This window comes from Ipomoea nil, unplaced genomic scaffold (assembly GCF_001879475.1).
Source record: "Ipomoea nil cultivar Tokyo-kokei standard unplaced genomic scaffold, Asagao_1.1 scaffold2805, whole genome shotgun sequence".
Classification (NCBI taxonomy): domain Eukaryota; kingdom Viridiplantae; phylum Streptophyta; class Magnoliopsida; order Solanales; family Convolvulaceae; genus Ipomoea; species Ipomoea nil.
The window spans coordinates 4,462,452-4,482,509 of NW_017619233.1; the positions used below are offsets into that span (position 1 = coordinate 4,462,452).

The following is a 20,058-nucleotide window of genomic DNA, read 5'->3' on the forward strand; positions in this document are numbered from 1 at the left end:
CCTTGACACACGGGGTAATTAGCATGCCCAGCACACACACATATATAATTATATGAGAACATCTTTCCACATGAAAACATGATAACACATTCGAATCGTTCATCAAAGAAATTTTAATAGATCATATTTTTCTTTATTTTTGACATCCTTGTTTTCATAATTAATTTACAAGGTCAAAATTGTAATTGTGTGTGTGCATTTAAATTTGCATTCGTATTTTGTTTGATTATAGGAGTTTTAAAGGAAAACGACACTTTTGATCCTTAAATTATTTTATTATTGAAAATTTGGCCCCTCTCAATTGATTTGAACAAATTTAGTCCTTCAATTATTTATCATGTGACACATTTAGTCCTTGATACTTTATAATTAAAAATTTTATTAATAAAATTTATTTTTCCGGTACCCCCTCTTTGGTTCAAATGCTCTCCCATCGTGACCGATCTGAGCCCATTTAATGCGGTGGAGAGCTTTCCGGTAATCCGTGGCAGCGGCTTATTAAATTAAATAATCCAAAAAGAGCTATTCTCTAATTTATTTATTTTTTTCATTTTTGCATGGGAAATGCTAGGAAATAGCATTTACCTAACTGCTTAAAAATATTCATGATGTTTTGTCCTTGTGAACAGAACTATAAGTTTATAATCTCGCAATCTATTATCTTCCTGTATTACGGAGTATTTTCTAATCATAGTTTCAGCCTTGAGGCCTCGGAAGAAACACACACATGCTAAGTCAGATTTTTCTAAGAAATTAAAGCATTATTTTATCTTAATCACCATCAAATTAAAGATAGGAAAAGGATGGAAGCAGGAACCTTTAATTTAATTTCTATGCTTAACATATTGTAAGATATCTATGCTGCACTAAGCCATTTGTGAATGATTTTGATGATTAACTCACTGTGATAGATCAAGAATTTGAATTCAATGTTATATATGGATTTATAATGATTAAAAAAAATGTACTCTCAAAAGACTAAGTTTGTTCAAATTAATTAGCAAGGGCTAAATGTGTCACATTATAAACAATTGAAGGACTAAGATTGTTCAAATTAATTAACAGGGGCTAAATTTCCAATAGTAGAACAATTCAGGGGCCAAAAGCGTCGTTTTCCTGAGTTTTAATTATAGTATAATAACAATTTGTCTAGTAGGATTTTGACGTTGCACGGATGCACAAAAACAGCTACGTGAGTGCACACAACGAACAACAACAAAACACATGACCAAATATGAATAAATGTACGAATAAACGAATGTCATCCCATGTAAGATGCACACAAACGACGACGAGAGTACACACAACTGCAAACAACATATATGTGCACAACACAATTGCGCAAACAAGTAACAGTGTGCATTCATCCGGAGCATACCAAAGTGCACACATTACACTACCATTGATGCATGACATATGGAACAAATCAAAGTCAACCATTTAAATAATTAAGTAGGAAAAAAACCCCAAAACTAACTAAATAAATATATATGATACATGCATAATAAATGAAATGAAGGAATCTCCCATTTTTCATATGTAGATGAACTTTTCAAACACAAAGGACTAATTTGTCCCTAAATCATAATCAGGATCGGTCCTATAATTTTATAGGCCCGGGGCGAAACAAAAACAAGAGCCCTTAATATATGATGAAATTAAAAGACATAAATTATTTTGTGAATCCGGGTCCACCTTGCAAGGTGGACCTAGGTCCAAATGATCACAATTTACCTTTTAAAAATTCATAATTTGTACATTATGAAGACACATTAATATTAATATATATGTAATTGATTATTTTATTTTGTATTCACTAGTTCTTTTCAAATACTGTAGTTTTAATTCTTCAATTTATACTACAAAAAATCTTGTATGTGAGATTTGCCACTTTTTGATTAGTTTAGTTTATTATTCTAAAATATTAAAATTCAAAAGTTGTTTAAAGTAATTTTTAAGATCAATTTTTTGCCTGTAATTAACAGATAACTTTTCCGATCAGTCAATTAGTTTCTTCTTTTTTCCTCAAAAAAAAAAAAAAAAAAAAAAAAAAAAAATATATATATATATATATATATATATATATATATATATATATATATATATACTAGCTGGCCTCCCACAGTCCCACTCTTCCGGCTTCCAGAAATCGAGGCAAGTCAAAATGGCAATCGAATTTTATCTCCGATATCAGGCTTCCTCAATCCCTTTGTCCAACAGGTTTTGGGTGCTCGACATGGTGGATGATGACAACAATGTCATCATCCCCATCCCTGTTCAGCCGTCGCCGCCTCAGCCCGACGTTCCCAAGGCGGTGGGATCAGTCTACCAGGGAGAGTCTTACCTGATTCGCATGATATACGAGGACGTTGAAGCCTAGATTATACACTACATATATAGATATACATACCACCGGAGTCCGTTACTGAGGCATAGCCCCTTGGACTCCGGTAGGAATGAAAGTGATCGGCTGGCTGTAAAGAAACTGAATGAAATGAAAGAGGTTTTTTTTTTTTTTTTTAAATGATTCTTAAGTTTTTTTGTTTTTTTTTTCTAAGTGATTTTAATTATTTATTGGAACTTAAATGACGGGATTGGAGCGAGATTTATTCTCCTTGGTCTCCGATTTGACGACGCGACTTGGGGTGGCGGGCGGCGGTGGTGACGTCGCAATGAAGACAAGCTCCTCATGTGAAGAAGACGGACACGAGCTGTAACTTAAAGAATTGGAGCACTTCTCCCTTGGGACTGAATACTTTGCGTTCGCATCCAGCTCAGGTTCTTTCACCGTGGCGTCGCGATGAAGACAGCTGCTCCTCATGTGAAGAAGACGGCGGTGGTGACTTTTTCATATGGAGATCATAAATTATTTTTGTGTTTCAAGTAATTATGAATATAGTGTATTTTAACATAACTAAAAAAACATACAACACGAATTGTTTTAGCTGAGGAACAACGGTCGAATTTCCAGAACCTTTCCAAGGGTTTGCTTTTTATTTTGGTCTAAATATGTGATTCTTTGTTTGAAAACAAGACAAATACATCTGATTCTCATTCAATCTAGTTGAAAAATTGTTTTCAAGATTTCTAGGGTTTAGTTCTTGAAATTTGTTTTGTTTTTTTCTAACAGTTCTTGTTTGGGGAGCCTAATTTACTTACTGGCCAAATTATTTATATTGAATTGCTATCTATTAACAATACGGGTACCTGGGAAAAATAGAACCCTGGGCAACTTAAGGTTCATGCAGGGGGTATTCTGTGGAAGAAGGCTGGCGCTGGAAGTGGACAAGTCTGATATCGCTGGGCTTACCTGGATGAAGGTTCCTCGATCTAATCAGCTTGGTGTTCGGATTAAGGATGGTCTTTACTATAAGTTTACTGGTTTTCGTGACCAGGTAAAGTTTCCATTTTGTAGGTGCATACCCTCTTATTTCCCTAGTTAATTTAACTTTTGATATTGCTGATAGTAACATGCTAATCGCAAATGCTCAAAATTTTAATTTTTAGAAGATTAACTAAAGATGCTTTGACTGCAGAGGCAATAATCTTGTTATCATTGAGAGGTTGTTAGGTTGTAGCCTGAAGTGGTTGATTATTATCTTCTGTCTTGCAGGATGTTTCAAGTCTGACAGCTTTTTTCCAGAACTCTTATGGAATAACCCCAGAGGAGAAGCAACTCTCAGTGAGTGGAAAAAACTGGCCTGGGGAGAAGTTGATCTAACTGGTTTGTGCTCATATGTTTCTCTGTTTATTGTGGCTACTGTTAGTTGGTTTCATATGCACATCTTCTCACTGTTTGGCATTTAATTGTTCACTTTCTTTTTTCAGGGAATATGCTGCTTACTTTTCTTGTTGGTTCTAAGCAAGCATTTGAGATATCACTAGCTGATGTCTCACAAACACAGCTTCAGGGGAAAAATGATGTCATGTTGGAGTTTGCTGCGTACCTTTTTATAATATAAGTGGCATATTGGCATCTATTTGTTTATAGGTTGTTTATTTCCTTGCTTTCTAGATTCATGTTTATTGAATTGTTGGAAAAGAAAAAATACTTCACTCTTATTAAGAACGTAGCCACTCTTTTGTTATGATTTCAGAAAGATTCATTGATGGAAATAAGCTTTCATATACCTAATTCAAATACTCAGTTTGCTGGTGATGAAAACCACCCTCCTGCTCAGGTAAATGCTCAACCCAATAAATGAGACAGCAATTGGAAACATATATAGTAGTATTGTACCCGTGGGATGCACGGATGTGACTTTTTTTTTTTTTTGAAAGGTAACACAGATAGGTATAAGTGCTGCATTATAAATAATTATAGTCTTAAACTATGGAGCACCTGAAAAGCACTGATTTTAATGTTATGATGCAGTTTGAATCAGATTATGTGGTAGACACTGCTCTGACAATGAATGAAGATCTTTTGAATAGCAAATACAAGGACAAGCTAGAGCTAACATATAAGGTAAATTTGTATGAGCATACACCCACATTTATTTATTTATTTTGGTTGACCTACATGCATGCTGCAGGGGCCTTGCATAGTGGGCAGGGCCTTCTTTTATTATCTTATTTGTTAACCTTGAAATTATTGCTTGGGTTATGCTTTACAGTAGGTACATCTATTAACTTTTGAGACATAATTTCTACTTACCTATTCTGGATTCTTGCCTTGGATGATTAGGGACTTGTACATGATGATGTCTTGTCTGGTGCTAAAATCACGGGACATGGGAAGTTCCCTAGTTATCACAAGTATTTAGCTGTGAAGTCTTGTTTGAAAGCTGAAGATGGACTCCTCTAACCACTTGAAAAGGGGTTCTTCAATTCTTTCTACCTAAAATCACGGGACATTAAAGCTGCTGCATAGCTATTAGTTTTAATTTGTGATTACAGTATTAGAGGCCGGACTTCTCGGTTCTGACAGTATTGGTTTTACATGCACATATATAGATTGACTATGTGGAATTTGAGAGGGGTACAGCAAATATATATGCATTACTTTGATCTTCGATCTTGTCAGACTTAACATCTTTTCCGGAATATCCAGAGAAATGAATACCATAATCTTTTTGATTTCATCAGGTTAGCAGGCATTCTAGACCACTTTCCCATTAATGCTCATGAAATATCCTGTTGTATAGCACTTCTTAGTCATTGATTGTTAAATGCAGTTCAAGGGGTCTTAAGATAATGAACCTTGGAGATGTCCGGCCAGCAGATGGTGTTTTGCAGGAAGATGATGATGATGCTGTTGATCCACATCTTGAACGAATTAAGAATGAATGGTTAGGGGTTGCTCTCAAATGCATGGTTATAATATATGATGTATGTTAGAGTGAAATTCATTTTACCTTTAGGGGGTGTTTGGTTGGCATGAATTGTGTTGGAGTTGAATTGCAATTCAATGAAATGATAAACTACATTGTTTGGTTGGAGGGCTCAATTCATAGGTCCCCCTATGAATTGCAATTCAATGAATTCATGCAAAGGGGAAGGAAAGGAAAAGACATATTTGTCCTTGAATGTTATTATTAATATTATTACACAAAGGGTATTTTAGTCTTTATATCACTTCTCCCATTTTCATTATTCCTCCCTACCAAACAATGTAATTGTAATTCTTATTTATTCCCACTTTATTCTTTTCCCACCGAATTACAATTCTTTTCCCCCTTAATTCTTTTCTTCCAACCAAACACCATGTTATTTCATGAAGGAATTAAGCAAAGAAGAAAGAATTAATTTGATATGACATGTAAAATGAGACAAAAAGAGTATATGATATTGAAATAATTTTAAGTTTGTACTTTTTAACATTCCATCATATAACATATACTATCAATAGTAATTAAAAAAAAAAAAAAATACTCTGGTAGTTAAAAAAACTTTAATTAGCTTGATTCAAAACACGTAAAAATTGAATAATTACAATATCCACTGTGGATGTGAACGTATTCTAACATTAGGACAAGGAAGATTGACAGTAATACTTTTGTCTTCCATATTAAATATGTAAAGCTTTCTATCATTTACTCCAGTGAAATATATGCAATTCTTTTTCACATTCACATTATCACTGCGAATGTAAATTAGATTTCCGATGCTTCCAAGAAAAATGGTATGCTCTCCTATAGTTTCCATTTCCACCCATTTTTTTGTAGATAATTCTGCTCTAAAAACTCTTATATTTTCAATGGAATTATACTTGCCATTCAGTCCAAGAAACTTTTTAACCACTAGTATGATACCATCACAACTTTCTCCAATATAACACATCATACGGTAATAACTATTTCGTCTTTCGATTGGTTTATCTTCAAATCGGTGATCACTTACTAATTCTTCAAACTGAATACTTTGTCCTTTGAGCTCAACATGTACCAAAGTCAATTTGTGATACCTCAAAGCATGCATATTTCCACCAAAGCTTATCAATGACGCTATTGCAATCCGCTCATCTAAGTGTTGCGTTACGAATTTGTTGTCACCCATCTTGCAAACACTAATACTACCACTTTCAATGCTTATATTAAGCATCACAATATAGCAATCGGAATCATCAGGAGTAGACGAAAGGTAAGCATAGTGTGTCCTTAATTCCAACTTTGGAAGTTGCATTGTATCAAGTGAGTAGACATTTAAAAGGAAGAAATCATTGTTGTTCTTCTCTTCTTGAAGCACCATCCATCCATCCTTATTAATGCCAAAGATACCATACTTACCTTTCATAAAGGATAGATGTATTTTGTAACAACGATGTTCTGATATACTATAAAATACACCTTCCTTATTTTTACTAAAGAAAAGCCAAGGATGTGATTTTGATCGCGGAAGTGGGGAATGCAACAATATTTTGACACCATCATCCGCAACAACTTTTTCCATATCTTACTATGATATAATCGATTGAAAAGAAAAATCAAATGACTCCTGCAAATATAAAAGTATACAATACGGTCAGACAAATTAAACAATATATATATATACAAATAATTGACGTAATTAAAATTTAATTTAATGAAATGGAATTTGTCGAATGATCCTTCCATATATGTATTTAATTACATGCTAAAACATGAGTGCATAGGTACGTATGAGCTCATCAATAACAAAATACCATGAGATTTTTTAGGTTTTTTATTCTTGTAATAACTAACAAGTGATTGCAGGGTTTTAATGTCTTCATTTAAGTGTTTTATCGATTTCGTACCTAGGACAACTAATCTTATGGCTCATACTCTTGCTTCTATTGCTTTTGAACAGTCTAGTGCTATGTATTGGGATTTGATTCCTCCGGACTCTATTTCAATTTTTCTATAAATTACTAGTTTGGTTGCTTTCAAAAAAAAAAAAAAAGTGATTAATAAAAACTAAAAAAGTATTTAATCAGGAAAATAAACCAATACATTTTAAAGAAAAAAAATACCCCATGCATGCATTAAACTAACCACAAATTCTTTATCAAATAAATAAATAATATATATATATATATATATATATATATATATATATATATATATATATATATCAAATAAAAAGTAAGGATGGTTCTAATCCAACCATTTGGATAGATCAATGGTGGAATGTTGTTAAAAAATAAGGAAAAAATGAGTATGGTCAGTTTTATGAATATTACAAACTCAAAAGTTTACAATAATAATAAAATTGACTATGAATTTTTTTCATTAAAACCCTCGACCATTGAAGGACTATTGTGATCTTATCTTTAGTTTTTATTTTTGGTAGAAAGATCATATTCTCATTTAAACTCTCATGAAATTGTAATTTAAAAATATTTTTTGAATAATAGACATATATTCTTTGATGAGAATCGGTAATCCTCACCTCACAACAACGTCACATAAACAAATTCAAGTAAATTAATTAAAGTAACAACGAAGTCTTCAAAAATAAAAGTTGACAACTAACCTTTAATTCGTCCCAACGTATTATTGCTTCAATTCACTTCAAATGTCTAACGTAATTATTGATGACCTTATTATATATACTGCAACCTATAATCCTAAATCCAATGGTATTAGGAATGTGTTTTCCTTTTTTATTTTGTTAAGGAAACAACCTTCTTTATTAATTCATACAAAATCTTAATCCAATCGTATACTAATATGTATTTAGAAGGATACCAAAATTTGTCATATTTTTAATTCATTGGCTACCATCGAAAAACAAAATTAAATGGAATAGTACAGGTATCCTACTGGGCTTAGGATTCTATATATACAGTATAAGAAGAGTTAGTTTTCTTACCAAAATCAAATTGGAGAAACTATGAATGCATTACTGGATTTAGGATTTTATGCTAACTTCCTCTATTTATATGGTCGCCAAGTTTAGAAATATGCATGCTTTTGGAACCAGTTGAAGCAATAATATTTTATTTGACAAAATGTAATCAAATTATTAGTTGAGGAATGAATGTGAAAATACTACCAAAGTTGAGTACTAAATTCGTAGTTAACTCTTTAAAAAAACTTTTAATCATGTATTATCAATTTTCCCAGTTAAGTTCAAGAAACAGGTGAATACTCAGTTTATGCACCTAAAGTACTAGAATAGAGGTTAATTCCAATTACATATTGTTACGTAGTAGTAATCTTTTATAATGTAATTGAGATATTGTTAGTACTGTTGTATTCGATCATCATGTCAAGGAAAATACAGGAAAAAAAAAAAAGGAATAGATAGAAGTTCTAAAACTTTATAAACTGAGATAAATTGGTTAAAAGGTACATACTATTTTCCACTCAATGTATTTTATCTTCACCTACTATTCTTTGCCTCACCTTCAACCTTTCTGGCAAAATCTATTTGGTGAAGAAGTTTCCGGCATTTAGTATAACTAGAAACTTGTTTTGGATTGTCTGAATGTGATAACTTCAAACTTTATTTTCAATCGTTTAATTTGGTTGTTTATGAGAAAGTTCTATGGCAGGGTGTTTCACATTGTTTTACATGGAGGAATTTGAGAAGATTGAAGCCTGTGGTCATTGCTCGGAAGTATATTATGTATTGGATCAATATAGTTTATTTTTGAAAAATAAGTCACAAATTATACAAAAAATCAGGTAAATCGCACTCATATATGACGGGTTTTGCCAAGAGGGTGTGTTGTGATTGATTTGTTAAGCTTAATATAAAATGATTAACAAATTGTAGTGTTAATTGATTGATGATGTGATTTATTATTGTAAATAACTGGGATATTTAAATGAGTCAATAGTTACGTACATATTCTCTGCCCTATTCATGGACAAAATTTTTGCTTTGCATGTGACTTTCTCATTTGACTATTTTAGCCATGCATTTGTCATCTTGCATGAAGGACTAGTTATATTCAAGTTGAATCATTAATCAACACGTACAATATAATCCAATCACAAAAAATTCTTAAAACTACAATTTTCTAAATAGGTGTTTGATAACATAGTTAGTTTATCAACCCGGCCATTTTGACTTGTTTGATCATTATTAGTTATTTGACTTGATTTTTTTTTTCTTTTTGGGATGAATGGGGCGTGGTGAACCGAGTGAGCCTAAGCAAAAGAGTCAGCAGCGAAGAGCACCCTGTCACTCCTCAGCAACTTCGCAATGCACTCAGGCAGCATATTAAGCTCGATCCAGTCACAATGTTTCCTCTGCCCCATTTTGGCTATCCTAGCTCATCTGCAACCACATTGTTCTCTCTAGGACTGTGTTCGATGACGACAATCCAATCTTTCTTGAACCAATCTTTGCACCATCTGACTAAATCCCCACAGTGACCTAGGGGTTCCGTCTCGCCAGTAATCCAACGCACCGCTTGTAGGGAGTCCGTGACCATTTTGAATCTCCTTTGACCAATCTCCCAAGCCCATTTCAGGCCGAGGTAGATCGCCCAAAGTTCTCATTTTGTAGCGTTGCTAAATTTCGTCATGCAGCTGAACCCTCTCATCCAGTCGCCCCTCTAGTTCCGCAAGACTCCACCTCAGCCAGCCGGCAGGTTTTCCGAGACAAAAAAAGCGTCCGTGTGCAGGGTTATACACCCGTGTGTATTCCAGGTGGTATCACCGTCTTTCGACTATGCTATGGATGTACCCTTAGCTTGTGGCGTTCAAAGGCTCTCCCTATCTCCGTCCGCCGGCTTCGTATCCAAGCTACTTTGTTATTCAGGTCCGTTTGTTCGTTTCTGAACACCGCACTGCATCTCCATTTCCACAACCACCAAGCTATTAGTGAAAAGAGCACGCTCCAGTCACCTTTAACGTCATTCTTCAGTTTCCCTGCAATGTTCACATCAAGCCACACATCATAATTCATAGTAAAGAACCACCTGTTAGCCCCAGGGGTAGAAATACTTCCCAAATTTTTATTCGCCTTAGTGCAATCGCGTATGCAGTGACTGATGTCCTCCTCATGGTTTGCGCACTAGGAACATCTCGCATCACTGGTGAACCCTCTTTAGTTATTTGACTTATTAAACACCCAATATAAGTGTTTGATTAATTAGTTTTTTTGTTGTTGTTTTTTTTTTTTTTTTTTTTTTTTTTAAAGTTATTGCTCCAAAACCTTAAAATTCAAAAAATTGTTTAATGCAGCTTTTTTGATCAGCTTTTTGAGAATGTCATTTTGCATGTAATTAGCTATCAACTAACCGTTAATATAATTTACCAAACATCATTCTACAATAAGCTAATGCGACTATCAACAAGCCAAACCCACTAACTCGATCAGCTAACAGCTATTTACCGAACACCCCCTTAATTTTAATTTGAAATCATGTTGTTGTATATATGATGTAGGGCGCAAAGGATTTAGCAACATTGTCATATATATATATATATATATATATATATATATATATATATATATAGACGAGTTCAGGTGCGACGGTGTCCTTAGGTGCGGCGGTACATCGTCACCAGTAGTTCAACAAATATACACCATCAACGTTAGAAAAATGCACCACAAAAACACACAAAAATTAGGTATGCATCACCAAAAACACACCATTAGGTGTGAGTAAAAACACCATACAATGTTTAGAAATACACCATTGGAGTATGGTGAGTTATATGGTGTATTTTTTGAGTCTTTTGTTTATTCTTTGATGGTTTTTTGCATTTCATTATGGTGTGTTTCTCTTACACTGTCGATGCATGTTGTTTACACTGTTGGTGTATTCTGAAATTCCGCCCCACGGAAAGAACCCGCCGCATTTGAACTTTTATATATATATATATATATATATATATATATATATATATATATATATATATATATATATATATATATATATATACCGGCATCAAGTTCTTGTGATGATAAGGCCGGCAAAGCATTGTATCTTGTAGAGATTTCTTCGTGTAATGGCGGCGGCGTTGTTGAATTGGTTTCACGGCGGCAGTGAAGAAGTAGTAACATTAACAGTGGGGTTTAAGAGAGGTTTATTCATAGTGAAGGAGGGAAAACAGTTAGGTGGTTTATTACTCCCTAGTAATTACAGTCAAAAGCTTAAAGGAGAAGACAAAATAAAAAAATTAAAAAAAAAGACGAAAATATTCCTGAAATACAGGACGGAAATTTTAACGTGAATTAAAATTGGAACACTTTTAATAACCATAGTCGCAATGTGGCAAAATTTATTAAGGTAAATTAAAATTGGAAATGCTCCTATAACAATAGGACCAAAAATAAAATTCACCCTATATATAATCCGCTACTGTAATATAATAATAATAAATGCTAATACTTATTCCCTGAAATTAATTAAATATTTCTGTTTTCGAAATTTAAGAACAACTTTTGTAATCCATCTCTTAACAAATCAATTTTTTTCTGGAATAAGATCAAATTGATAAATAGGAAAAGCTAAATCAAAAGGAGTAGCTAGATTACATTCTAAATAGGGTCATATCATTAATGATAATTCTGATAGTCAATGAATTAAAAATATGAAAAATTTTGGTATCCTTTTAAATACATATTAATATATGATTGGATTAAGATTTGTATCAATTAATAAAGAAGGTTGTTTCCGTAATAAAAGTTGAAAAAAAAAATATGTAGTGAAAGTTGAAAAGTATAGAAAAGTTTACTGGAATGTTAATATGGTAGAGTTTATAAAAGTTGATAAATTTTTGAATACTAGTAGATTTTTAAAGACTTTTTAAAAGTTTTAATCGAATACCGGTTGACTTTTAAAGAGTCTTTAAAAATTGTGATCGAATACAACTAAAATTTTAAAGTTGTTAATAGTCTTAAAAAGTTTATAAAAATTTTGATTGAATACATACACCCCTTAGTCCTGTTGAAATAAACTATTTCAAATTTCGCAACTGCATAGGTTGTTGTTTTAGTAATTCACTCTATATGCCATGAAGTAAAACATGCACTTGAAGCTACAACACTAATAAAAGAATATATAATACACCATGCTTTTAAAGTATAAATTTATTTAACATATGATACATAACATGAGTATCACTATAATTATTGTAACATAAGTGTCTTTAATGATAAAGGTAAGGAAAATTATGAAAAATCGCACACTAATTACATATTTTGTGTATACTTCCAAAACATGAAAACCAATCTAATCCTCATTGCTAGTTGAAGAATCACTAACATTAGGAAGTTCCGTCCATACAGAATGAACTATTTCAGTTGTATTATAATTGCCCTTACTTGAAAAGCTCTGTGGAAAATTGCGCCATTGTTTTATGGATAAACAATAAAACAATCCTTTGTTATCATAGAATCTTGGAAAATAGATCTTGTTATCAACTCCTTGTGCCATTACTTTTCGTGCGAAAGATGCCCAATAAGAAACATATAAGGCTTTACCGTTCAAATTATGCACTCTTTGCCACATCATATCACAATCAAGCTTTAGAACATGAACCTCCCCTACATCAAGAGTTGCCACACACATGAGATCACCATCACTCTCTAGAAGGTATAGATTATGATATTTCTTAAATTGTCTGTGCGGCTTACCAATAACCTTCCAAGATCCTATTCTACTAGGATTACGATTTCCCTCATGTAAAATACGAAATTTTCCTAAATTCCCCGAATCTCCTAAAATATAAAAATTTCCCCTCTGTGCAACAGGAGAGCAATTGGTGGCTACAAATTTTTGATTGTTTTTCATGTTGAACAGTAGTTCCTATGAACTTTTACCCAACCTCAATGTCCCCATACATGTAATGTGATCAGGGGATTGGCTAATTATGCCAACAATTTCACATTTGGAAGAAGTTGGTGAATTAGAAAAACACATCCAATCAAACTTCTTAGATGTTATGTCAGGAAGGTCTATCTTAACTTTAGTCGAAGGATTTGTTGGGAAAATCCCACTTCCTGCGATAATGAAAATCACAGAACCGACAGGAGCACAAACACAAGATGATACACAATAGCCAAAAATAAATATCAAACACAAGAACACACGATTTACGTGGAAAACCCCAAATCGGGGAAAAACCACGGGACCACCACCAACCAATAATCCACTATAAATCTTGGGTACAAAGTTTCAGGCTACCACACGAGCCAAACATCCACAAATCATCAAATACAATAACTCTAGGCCAAAGACTTCTATTATATTCCACAGGCCTAAACAGAATACCAACTCGTACTTAAAATATTCAACCACCACAAGCAAGATGAAAAGAATACAAATAGTACGAGAATACCCAAAAGATGCCTGGAACAAATAAGCTGACCTCCAAAATATTTGATGAATAAAGCACCCAAGAACCTGGCAAACCTCACGGCAAAGCACCAAAGAAACTGATCAAAGCTATCGAGCTGTCGAACTGCCGAACGAAAAAAGATGGAGAATGAAGCCAGAGAATTATCTCCTCACTGCCGACTTGCTGCAATGCTATCAATTTCATTCCTAATCCCTAAAACATATAAATATATATATATTGGGAGAAGGAGTCAAAAAAGGAATTGAATTTCCTTTTTGCAATTCACATGCCGCCTCACCATCTATTATTATAATAATAATAATAATAATAATAATAATAATAATAATGCCTCAATAAAAATATAGTGGATACAAATTGGCTTGGTCCAAACATGGGCTATTTACCACATAGGAGGGAAGCCTAACCCAACAAATCTCCCCCTCCCGACTATGTGGAAGATATCGCCATCCCGGCGATAGAGCAACAATCCTCAAACTTCCCTCTCGGCAATGCTTTAGTCATCATGTCAGACCCATTATCATCAGTATGAATCTTTTCAAGTTCAAGCATCTTGCACTCTAAGATATCTCTAATCCAATGATATCTCGTGTCAATATGTTTTGACCTGTAATGGAACGTGGAGTTCTTTGCAAGATGAACTGCACTCTGACTATCACAATAGAGCACATACTTGTCTTGAACAAACCCGAGCTCCTGAACAAACTTCTTCATCCATAGCATTTCTTTATTGGCCTCAACAGATGCTATGAACTCAGCTTCAGTGGTAGACAAAGCAATACACTTTTGCAATCTTGATTGCCATGAAACTGCTCCCCCTGCATAGGTAATTAGATAACCTGAAGTAGATTTCCTGGTGTCGATGTCCCCGGCCATATCTGAATCAGTGTATCCGGCAAGAATAGGTTTCTCTGTACCAAAACACAAACTCAGACTTGAAGTACCCCGAAGATATCTAAGAACCCACTTCACAGCATCCCAATGTTCTCTCCCTGGATTTGAGAGAAATCTGCTAACAACACCCACTGCATGAGCAATATCTGGTCTCGTACATACCATGGCATACATCAAACTACCAACAGCTAAAGAATAAGGAACCCTTTGCATTTCTTCATTCTCTTTCTCACCAGAGGCACATTGCTTCTTACTTAACTTGAAATGCATACCAAGAGGTGTATTCACTGGCTTAGCTTTATCCATACTAAATCTCTCAAGTACCTTCTCTATATACTTTTCTTGAGATAACCACAACTTCTTGTTCTGCCTGTCACGAATGATCTTCATCCCAAGAATTTGCTTTGCTGGTCCCATGTCCTTCATAGAAAAGGACTTACTCAACTCTTGTTTCAACTGTTGAATTCTTGAAACATTGCGACCAACAATCAACATATCATCAACATAAAGCAACAATATAACAAAGTCATCATCAGAGAATCTGTTTACAAAAGCACAGTGGTCTGAAGAAGTCTTCTTGTACCCATGCTTACTCATAACAGAAGTAAACTTTTTATACCACTGCCTCGGAGCTTGCTTCAATCCATACAAACTCTTCTTTAACCTGCAAACATAATCTTCTTTCCCTTTGACTTTGAATCCCTCAGGTTGCTCCATATATATCTCCTCATCTAAATCACCATGGAGAAAAGCTGTCTTTACATCCATCTGCTCAATTTCTAAATCCAAACAAGCTGCTAGACCCAACACAACTCTAATGGATGAAAATTTAACAACAGGAGAGAAAATTTCATCAAAATCAATACCTTTCTTCTGGCTAAAACCTTTCACCACCAGTCGAGCTTTGAATCGTGGAACTGAAGTGCCCTCTTCATGTTTCAATCTGTAGACCCACCTGTTCTTCAAAGCTTTCCTGTTCTTTGGTGCCCTTACCAACTCAAAGGTATCATTTGCATATAGGGAATTCATCTCATCCTGCATAGCCTCAAGTCATTGTCTCTTTTGCTCACTCTCCATAGCTTCTTCATAGAACTCAGGTTCTCCCCCATCAGTTAATAGCACATACTGACTGGAAGAGTAACGAGTAGATGGTCTCCGTTCCCTGTTAGACCTTCTAGGAGGATCAACTAGAACCTGCGAAGGAACTTCTTGTTCCTGGTGCACAGCATCATCAACATGACCATCCACATCAACTGTATCATCCTGATTGTCTGGTACAAGATCACCGTTCTGGCCATTCTCTTGAACTTCATCAACATCATGTGTATCTTCACTGGAAACTGGCTCACAGTCAACCAAACTTCCGCTGTCTTGAGATTCTGGCTTTCTCACTTTGTCAACATCTTCAATGGTTTGATCTTCAAAGAACACTACATCTCGGCTTCTCACAAGCTTCTTCTCAACTGGATCATACAGCTTGTAGCCAAATTCATCAAGACCATAACCAATGAAAATGCACTGTCTAGTCTTCGAGTCCAATTTAGATCTCTCATCTCTTGGGACATGCACAAACGCCTTGCAACCGAAGACTCTGAGGTGATCATAAGAAACTTCCTTTCCACACCAAACCTTATCAGGAACTTCATTATTCAAAGCAATAACGGGAGATAAGTTGATAACATGAACAGCTGTGGAAACTGCCTCAGCCCAAAATGAACTAGGCAACTTTGCATCATCAAGCATGCATCTGACTCTCTCCATAATTGTCTGGTTCATCCTCTCTGCTAAGCCATTTAACTGAGGAGTTTTAGGAGGAGTTTTCTGATGTCTAATTCCGTGCATTCTGCAATACTCATCAAATGGGCCACGATACTCACCGCCATTGTCAGTACGGATGCACTTCAATTTCTTCCCTGTCTGTCTCTCAACAAGGGCATGAAACTCTTTAAACACACCAAACACATCACTTTTGTGCTTCAAAGTGTAAACCCAGAGTTTCCTAGAATAATCATCAATGAAGGTCACAAAGTAAGATGCACCTCCAAGTGATCTAACCTTCATTGGTCCACACACATCAGAATGTATCAACTCAAGTGGCTCCGGCTTCTTTGAAGGAGAATTGCTCATAAAAGAAACTCTTTTCTGTTTCCCTGCCAGGCAATGAACACATCTGTCCAATCTAGCTTCCTTTACTCCTGAAAGCTTCTTCTTCTTGGCAAGGTAATCAATCCCCTTCACACTCATGTGTCCAAGTCGTTTATGCCACAATTCTTATGCACATTCTTTTGCTGCCACATTCACTGAATCACCAGAAATAGAGCTTTGTAAAGAGTACAAGTTAGAAGACTTGTTACCTCGTGCAATAACCAGCGAGCCTTTAGTGATTTTCCAATGTCCATCACCAAAGAAACAACAGAAACCATCATCATCGAGTTTTCCTGTAGAAATGAGATTCAGTCTGATACCCGGTGCATGCTTTACATTTTTAAGTTCCAGCTTTGTGCCATTGCTGGTCTCAAGACAAACTGTACCGGTACCAATCACCTTCACCTGACCATCATCACCCATTCTTAGCTCTCCAAAGTCACCTGGAGTATATGAAGTAAAGAATTCCTTCCTTAGTGTAACATGGTAAGATGCGCCTGAATCTACAATCCAAGTTGTCTCATGGCATGCAACGTTGACGGCATTCTCATCACAAGCAAGAAGCAAATCTGCTCTAACTGTTGCAACCTGGTTCTCTGTGTGATCATCTTTCTTGTCTTGCTTCTGTTCCCTTTTCAACTTGAAGCAATTTTTCTTGATGTGACCCTTCTTGCCACAATGGTAACATTCAACATCCTTGTGCCATGACCTTGACTTACTTCTGCTTTTATCTCTACCCTTCTGACCCCTTTGTTTGTTTCTCCCCCTATCATTTGTAACCAAAATATCTGACTGAGAAGTGGAGGTGTCTTGAGATCTTCTTCTTGACTCTTCATTCAAGATACCACTCTTGACATACTCCATGGTCACAACACCGTTGGGAGCAGAATTGGTCAAAGAAACCCGAAGTGTTTCCCAAGAATCAGGTAGAGTGTTAAGCAACCAGAGACCAAGTACCTCATCCTCAAATTTGATGCCCATACTAGACAACTGATCAAGAACACCCTGAAAATCATTGACATGATCATTGATCAACGTACCTTCCCTGAATCTTAGATTCATCAATTGTTTTAGCAAAAACAATTTGTTATTGCCTGTCTTGGAAGCATACAGGGTCTCAAGTTTATCCCACAGGCTTCTGGCATGTGTCTCGTTGATAATGTGATTCATAACATTATCTTCAACCCATTGGCGAATATAACCACAAACTTGTTGGTGCTCAAAGTCTCACTCTTCGTCTGACATGCTTTCTGGCTTTGCAGTTGCAAACACAGGTAGATGTAATTTCTTCACAAACAAAAGATCCTTCATCTTGGCCTTCCAAATGTGATAATTTCTACCATTCAATCGTACCATATTACTCATATTTGTCTCCATGTCAAATGTACCCAATCAACAACCAGGGCTCTGATACCACTTTGTTGGGAAAATCCCACTTCCTGCGACAATGAAAATCACAGAACCGACAGGAGCGCAAACACAAGATGATACACAATAGCCAAAAATAAATATCAAACACAAGAACACACGATTTACGTGGAAAACCCCAAATCGGGGAAAAACCACGGGACCACCACCAACCAATAATCCACTATAAATCTTGGGTACAAAGTTTCAGGCTACCACACGAGCCAAACATCCACAAATCATCAAATACAATAACTCTAGGCCAAAGACTTCTATTATATTCCACAGGCCTAAACAGAATACCAACTCGTACTTAAAATATTCAACCACCACAAGCAAGATGAAAAGAATACAAATAGTACGAGAATACCCAAAAGATGCCTGGAACAAATAAGCTGACCTCCAAAATATTTGATGAATAAAGCACCCAAGAACCTGGCAAACCTCACGGCAAAGCACCAAAGAAACTGATCAAAGCTATCGAGCTGTCGAACTGCCGAACGAAAAAAGATGGAGAATGAAGCCAGAGAATTATCTCCTCACTGCCGACTTGCTGCAATGCTATCAATTTCATTCCTAATCCCTAAAACATATAAATATATATATATATTGGGAGAAGGAGTCAAAAAAGGAATTGAATTTCCTTTTTGCAATTCACATGCCGCCTCACCATCTATTATTATTATAATAATAATAATAATAATAATAATAATAATAATAATTATGCCTCAATAAAAATATAGTGGATACAAATTGGCTTGGTCAAAACATGGGTTATTTACCACATAGGAGGGAAGCCTAACCCAACAGGATTAAAGAAGAAATAAGATCTATAACCTTTAGAAAGAAGCAACCAACCGCAACTTGCATAATAAAGTTGAACTTCATGATGACCTACACCATAACCCAATAACTGAGGAATATGTAGTGAATAGTTGGCATTGCGTGTTGGATCATGGAAATGGAATAAACGGGTTCTGTGGTTCAAGTACATTAGATGTGGAGTTTGATATGAGTCGGTATCATGAGGTGAAGCATGATCAGGGCCGGTCCTATCAATTTATAGGCCCCGGGGCAAAGTAAAAACAAGGGCCCTTAATATATATATATACACACACACACACACACACACACACACACACACACACACACACACACACACACACACACACACACACACACACACACACACACACACATATATATATATATATATATATATATATATATATATATATATATATATATATATATATATATATATAGTTCAAAAGATTGTGTTAATTGAAAATAATTCAAGGATAACTTTGAATTTTTATCGATATATAATTTTTTAAGACTTTATTTTTAAAAAAATCAGTTGGACTAATCCCGAAGTAGTGCTCATTCAAACTTTGGGCCCCTATGTGGCTACATGAAATTTAATTATAAATTAATTTAATATTCTCTAATATATACGGAGTATCTATTACTTGAATTATTATATTAAACTAGTAATTCACCCGCGCGATGCACGGAAAAAAAATTATGTTATTATAAATATAAATAAAAAAATAGAAAAACTAAAATATTTTAAATTATTTAATATAATAATATTTTTGAGCTTCCATTGGTCAAGTATTTATTATTTTTATAGAATAAAAAATTACAATTAAAATTAAAATTTTGTATGGTTAATATAATCTCTAATTATGTGCATATTCAAATAAACTTATAGAGATAATTTACATAATTACATTGATTTATTCTTAATTGTATTTCATCTATATTATAATTTTCACAATACAAATAATAACTAAGATAATTACATTTGGAAAGCAAATTTCAAATTATATAATATATAGCTATTTTATTTTTCAAAAGTATATTTTTTATATGATTATATAAT

General features: G+C 34.6%; 1 pseudogene; it reads left to right on the forward strand.

Moving 5' to 3' along the window:
• The first annotated feature begins 2,164 nt into the window (after positions 1-2,164).
• LOC109158097 lies at positions 2,165-5,340 on the forward strand (annotated as a pseudogene).
• The last annotated feature ends 14,718 nt before the right edge of the window (positions 5,341-20,058 follow it).